Here is a 19,450-nt window from a genome sequence, read left to right as displayed (position 1 = left end):
TGTAATTTATTATTTAGTTTTATTAATTAATTGTTAATCTTATCAGTTGTATAGATTCTATAAACAACTGAACAAACTGAATCTTTTTATTTGTTTACAGCCCTACATTTCTCATTATAGATATCCTCGTACAGCCTGAGTTTTTGTGCTTTGAATGCTTAAGGGTGGAATTACTGCAATATACAACTTTCACTCAAAAAATCTGTCCTTTGTGTCTAGGGATAATAATTAGCAGATTATTTCTAATTTCTTTTCCCTATGAAGAAGGCATATTCACAGTTCCTCCCTCTTTATCTCTACCCTCTAGCATTTCTAGTACAGGGTAGGGGAAAGATTAAAAATCTTTAATTTAGAAAGAAAGAGCCTTTTGATTTCTGTCTAATTTCCATCGTTTAGAATTATGTATTTTATATTTTCCATGTGACAAAAAGATCAAGTTGTTTCACAGACTAGGACAAAGAACCAAGCCAGCACATTTACTTCTAATCTAGAATCTCACTCCCAGATAGTTACTGTCTTTCATTTCTACCAAATAAACTATCATTGCCAGTGTATACACATTTGTTCTTCGGTTAACATTGTTCTACAACTTAATCAGACATTCTCACTCTGTCAGTGCTTTACTCTTTGAGGAGAATAAAAAGACAGCACAATTTCTTTACACTGAAAGAACAAATAATGAGAATTTTTAATAATACCTGTATAAGACAGAGTCTCTATTTCCTCAGCTTTAGCTATCCATCTCAAACTTCTTACTTTTAGAATTCATGTTTTGATCACAAGTGACCAAAACTACAAACAGAATTTCAGATGAAATCCCACCAGTACTGTGTACATTGCCTTTAATATTTTCCTTCCACTTCTAAAAATGCTGTAATACATCCTGATATGTCTTTACACTTGTCTTTTTCCATCGCCATGTCACATTTATGGCTTTAGTCACCCTGAGACTAATAAAGCCAGATGTCTCTCTTCCTCTGACACTTTCAATTATAACTCCCAGCTTATAACAGAAAAATCATATTAGTTCCTAATTAGACTTTGTACTACACACTTTTGTTTCACTCACCCTTGCTTGTCAGATTTTTCTATGTGACTTTCACATCTTTTTCCATCAGCCAGTTTCCCAACCTTTATTTTTGTACTGTTTCCTATTGCTTCCAAGTTAGGCCACAATTCAATACAAATTTTTTTCAGCAGAAGCTGAAGAGTGGGAAAAAATATGGCTCCATATTGGCTCCCCTTTCAAGTTCTTTTGCCAACAGTCACTATTAGAGTGAAATCAAGCCCAGAAAGGAGAATGTGCTTCTTTCAAGAGTGATGTAATCCACAGACACATCAGCCTGCTCCTGAGGCATTATCATGTAGTACCTCCCTAGCCTCAGCCTGTCTAACAGCTGACTGCCATAATCTTGTCTTTGCTATTAGACTTTATCTTTTCCTGGCTCCAGCATTTGTTGGATCTATAACTCATTGCACTGCTTCAGCATGCTAAGAACATAGATCTCTATTCACCTGTTGCCAGTGTCAATTATCAGACAGGATGAGCAAAGTGTCAGAAGAGGAGAGCCCATGGAGGGGTTGGGAAATGCAGCTGCTGACGGCAGAAGGTTGGAAAAACTGCAACCAGCAAGTTAATTTGCAAAGGTGGTTTTACAGCTCAGTACCAGACCGGTAAGAGCTTGCTGCTCTCAGAGGACCAGAACTTTTTCACTTTGTCCCTTTTCTTGCTATAACTGTTTCTCTTCCCTGCTCCCAGCCATGCACTCTTAGTCTAGGTATTTGTCAGTCCCTTTGTGAACTGTTTCCACCCACCTCAGAGCCAGCAACAGCCTGAGACACTGCGAGTGTCTTCATGCACGAACTCTGTCCAATGCCAACACTCACCAAGAAGGAGAGAGGCATGAAGGTAGAACCATGCAGCTCTTTTCTTTTGCATCTCTTCTCTTTTCCAGCTGTTCTACCAGTAGATTGTAATATAAAATAAGTAGTACTAATAATGAACAACTAAGCAACAAATTTGGGTTGCTGGCTATAAACTATAAGTCATTGCTACTCAGCCTTAAAAACAATATGCCAATTTAAATGCTTGAAAGATATTTAGAACTTAGGAAGATTTAAATCATTCACTCAGCCAGGTTCCACAGTGTGAGTTTATGATAATATTGATTGATTGGTGGGCCAAGTAGAACAGCTCAGGGAAAATTATGCCTTTTTCAGAAGAAACTCGAAAGAGAAAAAGAAATACACTGGGACACCACTCCGCAGCACTAAAATACACATTCACCATCTTATCATATTAGTGTGCAGGCATACTTGCTGATACAGGAATATATCGATAAATAAGGTGTATTTTCCAAATATTTATGACTTAATTACTTGTATAAAGACAAACTTCTACTTTAAAAAATCATGAAAGTTTAATGAGGACATAAGGCAGTAGAGTGGACTTGTGAAATGAACTCCATCTCCAGGGTAGCAGCTGAGAAAACGTCCCACAGCTACTACACGACTTGAGAGTGGAAAACAGGTTCTGACACAATTAACCTTTTGGCAATATAGAAAAGTTATTAAAAAGAGTAACTGTTGTTTTCTTGAAGGCCAAAATCTGTACACCTTGCAGACTGCACTCAAAATCAGCACTACTTCAAAACTGATAAACATATAAACCAGAAGGAGCAGTTACAATTAACTAATATTTTTAAAAGAAATATTAGAAGAATGGATTCACAACAGTACCAGTACTGCAGATAAACTTGTGTTATCTAAAACAAAATTCACTAGAAATGCACATGGAGGCACACATACAAAAAGCAGGACAGAAACAGCATTACAGCAAATTTCATCCAGGAATATATAGAGAAAATGAAATGTTAATGAACCGCATATCTCAAAAATAACTTCTTTTATTCCTCCTTATAAAATACCTTTGTACTAATATTTCTTAAATCTAGAGGTGAAATTCTGATCACATTGAAATCGGTAATTCGCAAACTTTCTTCAACAAAACCAACACTTTGCCCAAGTTTTCACTTACATATGCTCCTCAGTCATATATGTACCTCAATCTTGCTTTTTTTTTTAGCTTATGGGTAATTTGGTTTCCGAGCATATAAACAGAGTTCACAATAGGCCTTGGAAAAGTGACAACAGCATATGCTATAATAGCTACCATGACAGACACCATCTCACATTTTTCATGGCTTCAAGAAAATCAGTAGTAAATTTCTTGTTATAAAACTTAAGTTCTGAGAACCATAATGTAAAACATTTCATTACCACATCTATCTCATTCCCTCCAAGTATGTTTGGGAATGATTTGTCAACAAAAGTGAGAAGGATTCCATGATTCCTTGAGATGTTATCAATAAATTACTGCAAATGAGCTACCAAATAAGCCCCATGATGCTGATGTTAAATGTTTCATTTCCACAAGCTCTTTAGAGAGTCAGTGCATTATCCCACTGAACTACTGAACTACGGAATTACATGGTATTAAAGGTGAGGCATGTGTTTATAGAGCCTACTGAATGCTTTCAAAAATAAAGACCCATAGCCTTGCATTGTTTAAAAGCAGTTTCTCTCTTTCTTTAAACCATTTTAAAAGCCTATGAAAATTTTAATATTCACAGGATTTACACAGAGGCAAAATAATAGAAGTATGGTTCTCAGATCAAAAACATTTGTCATGTACTATAGAGCTCTCTAATACTAGACTGCCTGAAAGGGTTGATTAATCATACTATTTAAAGATTGTGACACATTTATGCTCAAAGTAATACAGGTAAAGCTAGTAATTCATAGTAACAAACCTGTGCGAGAGACAGCTCATGTGTTGGGACATTTGGTTTTAAACTCTGGATCTTTTTTTACTCTGCCTACTTCTGGTGTTGAAGCCAGTTAATTGTCATATCTTAACTCTTTAGTGATTTAAGTATGTTATGAAAAAGGAAAAAAAAAAAAAAAAAAGCCTGATTTGTTGTTATTTGATTTGCTTTAAAAAGCATTTGCTACTTAGGTTGACAGAGAAGAACCATAAAAACTAAAGAACAAGGATAATAATTCATACTGTACTTCTCCTTACCCAAGACCATAAAATTTAGACTCAGTTTAAAAAAAAAAAAAAAAAAAGAAAAAAAAAAAGAAAAAAGCTGTAGGATATTTATTTAAAGTGCAGAAATAGGTGTTGACCATAAATATACTGGATGTCAGAGCAATTTATAAATAAATATTTAAGTGGGTTTTAGTGAATTCTGAACATAGATCTTCAAGCATTATGGAACCAAAATTTATTCAAAGCAGAGTAGTATAGACTTCCCCAGAGAGATGCTGGATATTTGGGACCATCAGCATGCTAGAACCCTTGAAGTGCACTTGTGCTTATCACGGGCAAAGAAAAGGTCATACTGGCATATGCCAAGTAAAAGTTTCCCTCACCAGTTCATCCAAGCCAGAATACTGACCTTTCAATTTATTTGCCTTACAAGCTTTCAAAGCATTTACCCATGAAATATATACCTCCATATATATATAGATATGTACATGCTTCAGCTCTTTTACACTAAAAAGAAGAAATATGGACTGCACCCATGATTTTACCTTTTGATGATTTAAACAAGGAAATGGGGCTGACTCCAGGAGCATTGCAGTGAGGGGCAGCAGTTGCTCAGACAGCACTTATTCTTTCCATAAGTGTTTCTTCTGCCTGCCCCATGCTCATTCTGTATTAGAAAGAAGGAAAACACACAGAAGCATAGCCTATTAAGCAGGTCTTATGCAGGCAGCAATGTCCTAGGATCAGACTGGCCATGTGTTGAGCCCTCCTAAAACAGACCACTTCATAGCAGTCGTTAAATCAAGATTACAGGAGTCTTTCTGCCACACCCAAAGGAAGGAAGAGATTATACACAAGTAGCAAGTGCCAGACCTACCACTGACAGCCTTGAAAGTGTGTGACGCATAAGACGCCCTGAAAGAGGAAGCAGAGGATTGAAATCTTTAGCCAGAAGTTTGCAAGGACAAAGATCTGAGAAGTTGGCAAGGAAGATTTCAGAGAAAAGGTGAATTGCTTTTCTTAAAAATTAGGGACAAGGTGGGAGAAAGTAATTTCATGTTCTTTGCACAATTATAAGAGGAGGAAAAAGACTGGGTACAGGGAAGATGAATCTGTGGAAAGTGAGATTCAAAGCCTAAGGTAATTTATAGTTAGATCAGTTAGGAATATTCAGTTAAAGGCAGCAATGAAGAGTTTGGCTTTTCTCCAAAAGTAGTTGCACTCATACTCAGAACCAGGATGATCTCAGGAGAGGTTAGTGGAATTACTGGAATTACTAGAATCTCCTCTCCTGGTCAAAAGTTAGTGTTCCTGCCTGATGTAGCAAATTATTCACCATTTAAGTTACTCCTGAGGCCCATTTTTAAATAGCAATATTGAGTCTCCTTTATGTTTAGTTCAATATTCTCCATGTGACATAACAGCAGCCATAGCAAAAATATGTGTCCTGAGAGAACCCTTCGGAAAATATGAGAATGTATCAGCAGTTTGATTTCTCCCTCTTCAACCCATGCATTTTAATTTCTTGGGTTTCCAGTTTGAATGTTATTACTATTTCATTAAGGCCATAACTATCTGTGTTCTGGTTCCTGAAAGCCTATTTGGCATAATATCCGTATTAGCAGTAATGACAAGAATACACTCTTCCATCATCAAGTTTGTTACCTTGATGAATATCTCTCTGTAGGAAACTATGAAATGAGTTAATGTACCTGCCTATTAAAGGCACTTCAGGAGATGGCTGAACATATCGATGGCCTATTAGCTGAAGAGAAGTTCAACCTAAGGCCCAAGAAAGAATACAGATGTATTTAAGAAGTGGATTTATTGCAGCTATTTCTTAGAGCTACTCAAAGAAAAAGTAGATGTCAGCAAAATTAGAGTGCTGAAAGATCACACTAAAAAGTTAGGCAATTTTGGGGCTCGAGGATTTTGAATATAAAAGAAGGAGGTTTATATGCTTGTGTGTGTGTGTGTGTGTGTGTGCATGTAAGGCTTTTTGCAACTTTCTTGTAGCTGAACAGTACTTTGGGTAAAATCTAGGCCTGAAAATTTGTTTTAGAGAATATTATCAAAAGGATTACTGTATCTAGAACTTACTAGAAAACTCAAAATCAAAGACTATAATATGGATATTCGTTTCCTTTTTCTTCTGAACTTTCTGCAGTGTCATTCAATTAATTGCCTGTAGAGATACTTAAAGCATTATTTCACAGTGGCAAGTAAATGTAAATTACTAAACTTATACTAACTTTATTTGTACTTACGTGGGTAAATATTGAGAAAAGCTGTTTTAACACTGAAAAATAAGTATTTCCACCAGTTGTGGAGTTAGATATTCCAATAGTCACAAATATTCAAGATTATCGAAAAGAGCTTAATAGATTTTAGCACATACAGATGAGGACTAGATTTACACAGAAATGTTAAGTCTAGTTTCTTCTTCTGTAGGCATGCAGCCAGCTATCTGTAAATGCACCTCTTTCATAAATATACCAATCAGTATCTCTAAGGAGGTTTCTTTACTAGTGATTCATTTCATCTGGGTTGCGGTTGTTTTGGTTTCCTCTTGGTTTCGATTTTCTACCCAAACTATTTCCACTGGAAATTTATTCCAGGATGTGATGACTAAAACGTGAAGAAAAAAACCCCAAATACTCTTTTAATTTCCAGACTTAAATTGAATCATATTCACATACAAATTTTATTGTTCTGCTACCTTTACCTCACTGTGTACCAGCAGGACATACTTATCATCAGGAGTCTTATTTTCTCCCCAGCTCTCCTACACTACACTAGGCAAGTTTTATAAACCCTTCTGTAATGTGGGCTCTGCTGTCATCTGGGTGGTATTTAATTGCATGTGTTCCAGTTAGAGTTCAGAATATTTTTCAGGCATAAAATCACCACTGAATTAATTATTCTAAATGAAGTGTCCAAAGTGTTACTAATTCCTTACTGCTCCTGGAACAACTGGGAACAACAATCCTGGAGCATCCTAGGAAATACTTGCTTTTTTCCACAGCTATGCCATGCTGTGAGCTCGTACCTCTTGATCAACCAGTAATACAGAGGTATGTTCTCCTCCTCAGTTATTTCTAATAAGCCCACAATTTACAGCAGAATTACATTTTATTGGCTCCAAATGACCTTTCATTGTTGACTGCTTAGCGTGTAATCCCATTTCTATTATTAAGGTTCAAACAGCCTTTCTGAATGCCATTCCTAGGTTCCTCCTTATTGAGGGAAAACCTCCCTCAATACAATTCAACCTGTCCATTGCCCCCTCCTCACCGTGATGTTATCATAAAATTTACTTGGCACTAAATAAATGTTTATGTTATCTACTGCATTTTATATTAGAATTTTACCCAATTACCAAATATTTAAGTTATTACAAAATGTTAGTTCTTGTTTTCTGGTAACTTGAATTGTAAATTAAATTATTAACTCTTAATTATCTCTCAGTATCAAATGGTCCTGGTCCTCACCAGGTAAACTTACCCTTGTAACAAAAAGATGTTAGCTTTCTCTGAGAGTACCTATCCCAGTTATTTTATTAAAAATATTGATTTCATCTCTTTTATGGTAATACTGATGGGAGTTAGAGGCTAAATGCATTTTTTTTGAAACATACCAGTTACACCATAAAGGAAATGGTCAGTATTACCAAAAACACAGGATCTTATTTCTTGCTGCAAACAAAATTTAAGGATAATGAATAGTAATGATTTTAGTGTTCCTATAAGCATGTTGTGAATTCTTACAATAAGATAGCAGAGAGCAAACACAACCAGTACAGTATTGAGCAAACACAACCAGTACAGTATTGAGCAAACACAAATATTCTGAAATATTAAAAATTGATATTTCTTAGCTGAGACAAATGAGTTATGATATCTCTATATAATCTAAAGACATTTATTTTGCTTCACCCAAAATTATGCAACAAAGTCAAAGCAAAGATATGTCAGTTTTACTGCAGCTGTCATTTCCCCCTCCCCTTTAGCAGTCAAGAAGTTAAAGAAAAAAATCTATAGGGTCAGATTGCTCTTTAGCTGTGCACACAAGCACACACATAAATCCCTTTGAGGTGTATTAGCTTTAAAAGTAAACTTTGTCACCCAAAATGGCTCATGAAGTATGCAATAATAGTTATTCATCTGACATATCAGATGGCAATGGCTGATGACTTAAGTCTATTCATTTCAAAATAAATCAGCATTAACACACACTAAACACAGGGGAAATTAACTTTCTGTAGTATTGGTTTTGTTGTCACATGACCCTACAGAGTCATTGGCTTTGTAGGCCTTAAAAATGGGTATTTCCACCTTTGTCTTCAGCTTTCTATCCTGTTTGATAGAAAAACTAACTAATAAACTAATTCATATATTGGACATGCTGGATTAGAACATTTGTTGGCCACAAACCTAATTTCCCTACAGTTCTCTAGTAATCTGAAAGATTTCTACATTTCTCTGACACTTTCAGCTTATTTTTAAACAATTCTGGTCTTTGAGGAATACTTTGAAATCAGTTGCAAATTATTTAAATGCTTATACTTTAAAAATATATCCCATCAAACCAGACTCATCTGGCTTTACTAAGGCAACCTTTTGTTTCTGAGCATATCAATATATATCATTGTTTGTTAATATAAGTGTTTGGTCAGCACAGAATTTATGTGCTATTTATGTGGGATAAATGTGGTGACCCGTAACCTAAGTGTGTCTGTTTGTGTATTTGCAGTCACGTCTTAACCTTCATCAAGGAATTTTACCAACACAGACTCACTTTCCAAGCAAAGGTTTGATCAACTGTTGTATGCACAACCACTCCTGCAGTCTTGTTTTAGCCATTACTATTGGATCAGGACATCTTTCTACTTCAATATAATACCCTGTTTCATTTCAGGGAATGAAAATCAGAACTCATATTTGTTGCTACCTAAATAGTACACCAGATTTCTTAAGAGTCCTTACAACAGAGGCATGCGAAGTGCAGGACAAAACATCTGCTTTCCCTGCTTTACTTATTAATATTTTCAAGTTGGTTTTTGTAGGAGCAAAACAATAAAAATGCACATATATATATATATATATACAGATACGTACACTTTCATAAGCATTTAATACAATACTCTCTATTCCTTAGAGATAGAGTGGTTTATGCCTCTTTTGTTTTCTTTGCCTCTTTCTCAGTGCTTTAATGCAATCCTCAGTGTCTGAGCACCAGACTTCAAATGAGAGAACTATTCAAAACATGCACAGACAAAATAAGTGGTTTCCTTAGTAATGGGGACTATGTGAAAGCCTCTGAATCAGCTCCTCCTCCAGTAAGTCATTATGTGCATGATCCTTTCTACCCCCAACTTACTGATGTAAGATTTATCTTATATTTAAATACGTAACGTGCACCCATGGTTTTTGGTAGTCAAATGACATGAAAGGGAAAACGTTTACTGCATTCCTAATTACATTGTTTGGGCTTTAATCAGTAAGGATGTTGTAGGTTCCAGTGACCTTTTAATTAATTTTCTAGATCTGCAACTTGTAAAAAATAAAATTGTTCAACTAAACTACTAAAAATTCACTTTGGTGCCCATTACAGTGTAATAGTTTAGTGTACTTGATTTAAACTATCATTAGGTAACCATATTCTGAACACACACTGCACTTATTCATGCTGTTTCTTGTGATCACCAAGACAAATTCATGCTATTGGTGGCATAGAAAAATAACTCTTATACTTCTCTTAGTCTCAAAGTGATTAGAAGCAGAATGACATTTTAGTTCTAATATTTAACTTAGTGACTCTAAAGTTTTCTAAATAGCCAATATAGCTCTTGTGCAAATAGTTATGAAAAGCACATTATCTAGAATTGCTATTGTAGTCCATCCACTTTTAATACTAAACCACAATAAAATGTAACAAAAATAGTCTGTTTAGTTTCATCAAAAAAGGAAAGAAATTCAGGTCTGAAGTTCTGCCTCTGAGAAACACACAAAGACTTGCCATATATATGCACCATATATTGTCACAAGTATGACATTATCAGGGATAAATTAAGTTGGCTAAATTACAAAAAAATTGAGGACGTTCCCTCTCACTGATCATGTACTATTTGCCACACCACACAGTGTCAACAGAAAGAGGGTAAACCTGTTTCACATAAAAAAATCAGTTAATATTCCATAGAAAGGAAAATAGATATGAGCAAAGAAATGAAAAAAAAATCCTCTCTATAAGGACAGAAAGATCAAGACTCATTTCCACCCATAAGAATTACAACAAATGCTCACCAGGATGAAAATTCTAGGCCTTATATTCAAATCATTACTGCCACTATTTTCTTCAACAACCTTAAATTCAGACTAGCTCAAAAAGCCATGGCACTAACAGATATATCCCAGATATATATATTCTGGGTTCCATGAATGACAAGCAGATCCTTAAGAAATCAGTAAGAGCACCTCACTCCTAAAGATCTACTATTTAGAAGATCCCAGTAAGTCATAACTCAATTACTGGCTACAAAAACGCTACAAAACCTGAGATGTCACCACTAGTAAGACATAAACTTACTGAGATGAAATGAATTTTTAAACGAAATATATACACTGAGATTGGAAATTGTTCTACGGATACTTCATCTACCCAATCCAGCTCCATATAAAGATTCTCTAGCTGTTTTTCACTACTGCATCTTCATTAAGAGTCCCATGTGACACAGGGAGGTTGTGGTTGCTATGTGTGACTCATATGAAGACTTTCAGCCTTCAGCAGATGCTGGTATGCCAGGGATCATTGCTTATTAAAATAGGGTCAAGGATGAAAATTAGAAGAACTCAGATATCACTCTGTGTTGGATTCAGTAAGAATAAAACATATTAAGATTTTTCAGACCTTAAGCCACTCCTGAGGAAGGCTGACTATAGCTCTGGGACCTATAATGAGGAAAGAGAATATAGCTCTTGCCTGCGATCTTGTACTTTCTGTTTCATAGAACACAGTTGCTAAATGAACAGGCAAATTTGCTGAACTATGCAAATCTCCTTGATCACCAAGATCAGCTCATCACCCTTGCTTTCATCAGCCCCATCACACATAATTGAATTTGCCTGTACTGTAAGGTTCTTTTTACTATGCAGTTCCAGATTTTGCTAACTCATATGGCACCTAGAACCTACATAGCTTCTAATGAAGTAAGTGGGGCTTTGTGTAGATGTGAAGTTTTCCTTATGTGAAATTCTTTACAGATTCATGGCTTAGATTTGGTTTGCTCTGCTTTAGGAAACTCTGCTATTGTATCAACACTAACTCTTAGATCTGATAAAAGAAACTTGGTAACAGGTTAAATAATCTGAGCATAACACTTTCCATTATGAAGAACAACTGTAGAAATTTGAATTCATTGTTGGCAACAAGCCTTTCATTTTCAAAAAAGACAAAGAACAAGAGCTAGAAATGTTGCTTTTGCTTATAATTGAAAAATAATTCAATTTTGGAGGGATCCACATTAATAAAAATTACTCCTTGTCTGTATTGAAACATAACCCTTATAGGAAAATGTCAATAGTCTGGCAGTAATATCTAAAAATGTGCATGACAATGTCAGATTGATGACATTGCACTGAAAATGCTGGCAGAATGGGGTTACATGAAGTGATGGTTCTTTTTTTTCTCTTTCAGGCAAATCACACAATGATAACTGGTTATTATTAATAAGTCAGTTAATAAGTTAACTGATGACACCCCAAAACAGATTTCTTTGAGCAATCCTGGACCTTCACTCAGAAATTAATACCTCCTCACATCCCACATGGAAGATACACTAAGGGTGTGCATTGCAGAACTGGTGAGAATTAATCTGTCAAACAGATACCAGCTCATGTCTTTTTTTACTCTAAGGGATACAAGAAGAAAGTGAGAAAAGCCACCACTGAGCCCTCCTTCTTGTAGGCATGGCGCCTCAGAAACCAGGATAGGGACACGTGTAGTTGTAAGTGATAAAGCTATTCAAAAAGTGTTGTTTCTTTTACACATGGGCATAATCTGTTTGGATACACAGTTAAATTTTTTAATTGCCAATTTCTGACATAAAATCTGTCATCTAAGAATTTAAATCAAATAGTTGTGTGGTTTTATTTTAACTGCGTAGTATTTATTATAGTTTTTAATTACACTTGCTGCATTCTAAATGCAGCTGTGGTCTCAGAGCCTAAAAACGCTAGAAATGGTCACAGTTAATACCCTGAACCACAACAAGCCTACAGGTCACAGTATCAAGCCTGAAAGAGTTCAAGAAGCATTTGGATGATACTCTCAGGCACATGGTGTGACTCTCGGGGATGGTTCTGTGCAGGGCTACGAGCTGGACTCGATGATCCTTGTGGGTCCCTTCCAACTCAGCATATTCTGTGATTCTGTGATAGTAAGGCCCAAGGATGCTTCACCTTTCTATGTAAAGAAAAAAGGGGAAAAGTTTTGAAATTCTCTTCCAATTTTGAGAAAAATGCAGACACAGAAACACTGTATTTTAATAACTAAGGTTTTTATGCAGTGTTTATTGTCCATTACAAACAACAAATTAATTAGTTTCTTTCATGTGCACTCAGTAATCAGATAAAATGCATGCTAAATAAATTGCTGGAGCTAGTCTACATTAATTTAATCATCTCTCTATCAGTCTGAGAGAATTTTTTTTTTATATCCTGTAACCTATTAAACTATATATATGATTCTGATAAAATATATTACATTGATATTTTAAAATCACCAAGCACCACATTGAAATCAGCAGGAAAATAACTTAATGAACTTTAAGTATCATAATTTTATTGGTTAGGAAAGACACTTGTCTCCTGCAGACAGTTTGGAAAAAAATTACTCTTTTGAATTACCTAAACTACAAAATTCAATTATTTAACTTTTTTGTACGAAACAGACCTTTAATATCACATAATAACATTTTAACTAATATGTAAATGTATGCCTATCAAGGAGTCACTTTAATTGCATATATAGTCTATCATAAGAACTGACTTTCTTTATGAAAGTATACTTTAGCTGACTTCATTATCTAGCCCTCTAATTATACAGTCCACAGCAATCAACCAAAATGAAGCACTTCTATAATCTTAATTTCACATGTCAAATCATTGAATATGTTTTTGCATGATTCTCACATTAATTAGAAAGCCAGATTTTGAATGAATGACAGTGAGTACATGAGGAGGTTAGGGGCACAAGAAAGCTTTCATGTGATGGAAACGCTAGTTCCTACCTATTCCCTTCCCCCAGATCTTCTGTTTCTCCACTGGATAAGAGAAAGGGTATTTATTTGGCTTTAGCAGAACATTTTTGTATTTTCAACTTTTCCCAAACTTCTTGAAGTTTTCTTTTCTTACTCTGACCATTATCCCACCTGTAGCACAGGTTGATATCTTTAGGGGGGATAGGTAGGACATGGCTGAGATCAGGAAGAATTACCATTTTTCTTGTGGGGGCTAGTATGGCAAGAAGTCTTACTTTTCCGGCTTTGGATTGTGCTGACCTAACACATCCTGAGCATTATCCCATCCAACATGGGACATGTTGTGCAGCAGGGAAGGATCATAGGTTCACTTTGGGAAGTTTACAGTGGTTTGTATTTGCAGCTCATGGTGGTGAGCATGACATACTATCAAAGGCCCCATTTTGTGGGAGCTAAAGAGAAACAAGGTTTCACCAATGAGCCCTGAGGCTACAGAAAGATGACATGGGGTTTCTGACCTGAGGAGTTCCCTATCCCAAACTAAGGCAAGAAGACTTGAAAGGTGGGTTAGCCCATATGTTTTCTTATAAATTTTTAGCTCACATTAGAAAAAAATTGAATGCCTATAATAAGAGAATGGGATAATATCAAAGGGTCACTTGGCTACTTACCCTCACCTAGGGTAGCTCACATATTTGCACATACCTTGCACATACCTGTCAATTAAATGCTATTATTTCAATTGTCAGGCAGTCCTACTCAGTTATATGAGTGAAAAATGAATGGTGCATATATTTTAAAAAAATAAAACTTTGTTCCCTGTATTTAGTTTAAATGCAGTATTTCCAAATTTGTGGCAGAAGGAAAATGCTGCTTTATTACAGAAACAGTGTAAGTATCATCGAACCTAACAGGAGTGGTTTTTCTCTAACCAGTTATTACAACCTGAAATTTATTCAGGAAGTTGGTATTAATTGAATTCACTTTCCATAATAAGTGTTTTTATGGAGAGTAAAATAACTTTCTTACAGAATAAATCTAAAAACAATGCAGTCCTAAGATCTCAGATTCAAAGTGAATGGAGATGAAATGTAGTATTCATAAAATAGCAACCATTTTATAATAGAATTCTGTTGCTACTGCCGTTGCAAAAAGTACTCTAATTTACACCATTTGTTAATCTTCACAAATTTTTCTTATTTTTAATAGACAGGACTGCAAGCCTTTCTTCAAAGTAGATGAGTGTGATATGAGAACCACATCTCACTTCAGTCCACTAGAGGGTGGCCTGCCTCGCTCAGGGCTTTGGGACTGAATGCACATAAGAGATCCAACATTTTCCTTTTTTTGACCTGTTGATAACCAATTCTTTGTTCTTCACTGTTGTTCATTTTCTATTATAAACTAATTTAATTTATATAAATAGTATTTATATTAAAAAAAATCCCAACCTTCTCCTAACAATATCTATCTCATTTATTGTTTTGTATATCTGGAAGCAGGGATGATGATAATCACAAATTATTTTATAATTTTTAAAACCTTCATAGTTTGGATACTCTTTGTTCATGGACACAGAAAATGGGGAAAAAATGAATTCTTCACCAAAGAGCATGGCACAAAGAGAGAAAGAAGGAAGAAAGGGAAGAACAAATCTGTGCAGCCTATTGTTTATATAATTGGATGGCCTTAAAGAGAGACTCAAGTAGACAGAGACTGAAAGAAACTGACTTTATTTACCAAACCATTTTTCAGTTTGTTCCAAATTTTTATTTCTCAGGAAGATGTATTATTGCTCTTACTTTCTGCTCATAAACAAAGGCAGCAAAATGTAATATCTGACAAAATTTTGAAAGGGTGTAGTCTGTAAAATCTTTTCCTGTCTTGCGCTTAAAAAAGCACTAAAACTGGCAGCAAGGCACAGCATATTTTTCCTGAGTGTTTTCAACACACAGTGTCCCCTGAACTACGGCAGCCTTTGCAGAACTTCAGTAATCTCTAATAAGTTGTCCTGAGTACAGATAACATCATTTAAAAAAAAAAAAAAAAAAAAAAAAAAAACAGAGAGAGAGAAAGAAAAAAAAAGAAAGAAAACAAAGCGGGGGGGAAGGGAGGAAATTGGACCTCCCGATCTGTTCTGTACAAACACAAAGCATGCCCTGTAGCTCCCACAGATCGGAAGAGATATCTGGAAGCGTGCACAGGCTGGTTTCGTGCATCCGTACCCGAAGCAGCAGTGTCACGTCTCAGACAGCTTCCCACGGCCATCCCGGCTGGCGCAGCCGCGCGTATTACGCGGCATCTGGGCACGGCGGAGCATCGGCTCCTCTCTGGGGAGGGGAAGGGGCTCAGTTATTAATGACCGCTGACAGGCAGCACCATGTCAGCGTGACAATCGAGCGGCTGAACGATGCACCACTAACCACCACGGAAACAAGGAGAAATAAGAGCAGCTAGCGAGCATCTCTCTGCCCCCCGCCCCCCCCACCCCGCCACTTTCTCTCTCCACTGGATTGCGAGCCTCAGAGAGCCAGGCAGCAACAGCGCTCTGGCAAAGGCAAGGCATCTCAGCTGGCAGCACAGAGTGTCTCTCATGTTGTAGGATATCAATAGATACATCTTTGTATTATATAGACCGCTAGACACCGATTCACACCCATACATACGTGTATGCACATCTATTCAGACTCTGGCATTAATACAAGCATGTGGCTACCTGAACTAAGGATTCAAAATTACTGAGATGCAAGAACTCCTTCAGCTCTGAAACTATTCCTATTATAGGGTAAGTTTCTCTTTATTTTCAATTTTACCCTGACTTTTATCTTAACTTGTAGACTCTTTCTTCTTTTTGTAAAGTTATTTTATTAGCATATTTTCATATTTTACTTTCTGAACAGAAATGCAAATGCAATTTGCTTTTTATGTCAGAGATAATCTAAATATGATCGCAGTAGTATCAGATTAGTGCATTTGTTAGCTTTAAATAAATAAAACAAGACACAGGATAGCCTCCTTTCTTTTCTCCAGTGCTAGGATTAGGGGAAATGCTGTTTATGTCAGGACCTAAAAACCACTGAGGAGTGAGGCTGAATGAGCATATCACAAACAGTTATTGAATTTCTGCCAGGCTACATCTTAAGGATTGTGGCAAATGACTTCGCTTGAAAACATCCCCTTTCCAGTCAGAAGGGACAGTCTGATTACTGATGCAGCTGGAACAGACCGTAAGGTAAAAAGGATCACATTAAGCAAAAGAGTTCTAATCTTCTTTGGTAATTAACAGGATCTCTGCAGGATGCCTCTAAAGTATATTTACATGTAAGGACACTGTTCAGATCCATCACTACAAAAGCTTTGCTTGGTGTAGTATAGAAAGGCTCATAACTGTTTGTCTTTGCTTTCCATATCTTTGTTTTCATATGTCTAGCAGGAGTTTTTACCCAGCACTGCTGTTGAGAAAGAGAACCAAACACAGGGGGATAGAGGAGGAAGCAAATGCAGAGGGCTAGAAAAAAAAATCAGTGATTTTCTATTTAGCCAATTTAATCAACATAAAATTTCATGCTAGCACTACTGTTGCCTAATGTTTTTATGCATGTGTATGTCATTTCTTTCATGCAGTATAAGAGTACCTTAGTATCCCTTCAGATAAAAAACACATTCAGTAAAGTCCATCAACATGGATCTGTAATTCATGCATCTGTGAAAAAGAGATATTTTACTTAACACCATAAAAAAGACAGGTTAGCTATCTGATGCATGCTTCAAAGTGAGAAAATACAACCTGCATCTTCCTGTATGCTTTTGTTTGCTTTTAGGACACTATATCTGTACTAAAACTACCTCAGTATTTACATTATTTCTCCCACTCCTTTTTCTCCCTTTAGCCCCCTCACTCCTGTACAGTCTGGAAAACATCACAAAGAATTTGTCCCTTTGCAGCAATGCAATTATTTGCTTGTAATTTTAGAGTTACTGTGTTTTGAGAAACTAACGCTGTGAAACAAGCATCAACAGATAGCCACTGGGTTTAAGTCTGCCACGTTACCAAAAATCTCAGGCGATGGGTAGCTTAACAATATGTTTGGTAAGAAGTCAATTAATTCAGGTGACCTTTATAAATGGTGACAATAAAGCAGCTCTGGCAATGTGCCACAGCATTCGACGTTCCCTCTGGAAAATGAATGAGCTTAAGAAGAGGTTTTCTTTTCAGAGTAAAAATGAAAGGTATGGAAGCATTAGCTCCTGCTATTGGCAACCTTGCTTCCTCTGTTTCAGATAGTCTATGGAATCTGTTTAAAGCAAGCTGGTTTATTTTATATGAAACACAATCTCTGGTCAAATTAAGTATCCTGTTTTCATTCACATTACATGTGCATTTTAGTTGTTGAAACAAGAATTTCAAGCTCCTAGATTGGATTTTTACAGAATATGCTATACAATAAACAGAGAAAACCTGATTTTGATCTCTTCATGCTATGTGCAAAGGACTACTCAGAGGAAACTTTTTCTACATACCATGGTACCTGCTCAGCTTTTCTGAATCTTTATCCTTACACATTTTAAATGTAAAAAATAAGTAAATATGAGTAATTTTACACTAATGCATACTGGGTTTTGCCACATATACTCTAGTGTGCTATTTTAAAATATTACATAGATATGCCAAAGAGTTTCAGAAAAATATGGCCATTTCAATCATAACATGTACAGAGAAAATATGCTGTAGATGCAGTGTCTCAGGACACAGCAAAGACATTCTTAAAATGTATCGTGACTGTATTTTGTTAATACTCCTTCAAAGCTCCTGTAATAATGTTGTAGTGTCAGGCAACGACTGGCTGATGTTGTTATGGTAACCCCCGAAGTCCCGCCTCTCAGGGTGGCAGCTCTGAGCATGACATCAGAGCATGCCTGTTTGGAGTACCCTGAAGTGGGTGAGTATTTCATTTTTTCACCAGAATTAGACCAAATCAACTAGGCAATGTTGCTAATGTGTAATGCAGATCAAAAATATTGTGTATAATCTTTGCTAACTGATCAAGATTGAGCAGCTTATGAAAATACTCAAGTCCTGCAAATCACCCGTGATCACTTGTCCCTTGACACTAGGGAGCAAAATCAAGTGTTTGCAAGTGAGAGCAAACCATTTAGCAGTGTTGGAGCCACTTGCTTTGACTCTCACTCTTAACCTTTATTATATTAGTAATTATTCTACAAACAACCCAAAAGCATTGCTGCTTAGTAAAAATGACTCTAAGTGAAAGTAGGCTGGTATTCAATAGACACACTTTAGAGCATCAAAACAATAGAAAAAAAGTGGCAGAAAGCAAAGAGTTTTTCAAGACAAGCTCCATCTAACTTCTGTAAGAAAAGTCACCACAGAGGAAAAACAAAACCTTTTTTGCACTGTAGGTTTTAGTCATCTATGGTACATCAACATTTCAGTTAATTGATATATCCTTTCTTCAGATAGTAGCATTGAAAGTTGAAGGAAAACAAAACTCTTGAGAGAGACATTGTCAGAAACTATCTTAACAACCCCTTCCATATCAAATTCCACAAATTCTATTTAATATCAAGTAGCAAAAACTGAAAATGAAAAACTAATTTCACATGTAGCGCTCAAGGAACTATTTTCTGAAGACCAAAGAATGGATAAATTCTAAAGTTTTTCTGAAGACTAAAAATCAGACAGCTTGTAAATTTTTTTTAACAGAAAAAACCTAAAAGCCTTCATACTACTTTTAGAAGAATATTAATTCTCATTCTAACAACACAACAAGCAATTCAAATCCTTCACTTTACTGAAAGGAAAATGACAGCAGAATTTGAGAAGAAACAGTAGTGACAGATGTCATTAGAAAAGTCATTAAACACATTAGTATTAAGAGAAAAATCAATACTTCTCATTGCAACTGTAATCTAACTGTAAAAAGGAGTTACTGTGCCTTTTACTTATTCAGCTGACCAGTTCACAAACTGTTAAAAGCTGTTAGTGTGAAATGGCATAGTTCATAAAGAACTTATTTAAACAAACAGTATGACCTTCAGTGTTATACATACAATCTATAAATGACTTCATCAATGTTTCCATAATAAATTCATATCCCCAGCTGACCCGAACTGATAAA

The 19,450-nt window shown here is 35.9% G+C and overlaps 2 protein-coding genes across 3 annotated transcripts in view; one reads left to right on the top strand and one right to left on the bottom strand.

Moving 5' to 3' along the window:
* Positions 1-19,450, bottom strand: part of IMMP2L (inner mitochondrial membrane peptidase subunit 2) — a 410,416-nt gene that overhangs the window by 195,536 nt on the left and 195,430 nt on the right. The gene's annotated exons all lie outside the window — the stretch shown is intronic.
* Positions 15,506-19,450, top strand: part of LRRN3 (leucine rich repeat neuronal 3) — a 36,925-nt gene continuing 32,980 nt past the window's right edge. The window contains exon 1 of the mRNA XM_050323960.1: positions 15,506-16,098. The gene's annotated coding sequence lies outside the window, so the exon portion shown is untranslated. The remainder of the gene's footprint in view (positions 16,099-19,450) is intronic.

This window comes from Myiozetetes cayanensis, unplaced genomic scaffold (genome assembly GCF_022539395.1).
Source record: "Myiozetetes cayanensis isolate MyiCay16 unplaced genomic scaffold, myiCay2020 scf3, whole genome shotgun sequence".
NCBI classification, from domain to species: Eukaryota; Metazoa; Chordata; class Aves; order Passeriformes; family Tyrannidae; genus Myiozetetes; species Myiozetetes cayanensis.
Note: the sequence above shows the minus strand (reverse complement) of the source record. Positions and strands in the feature narration are given on the sequence as shown.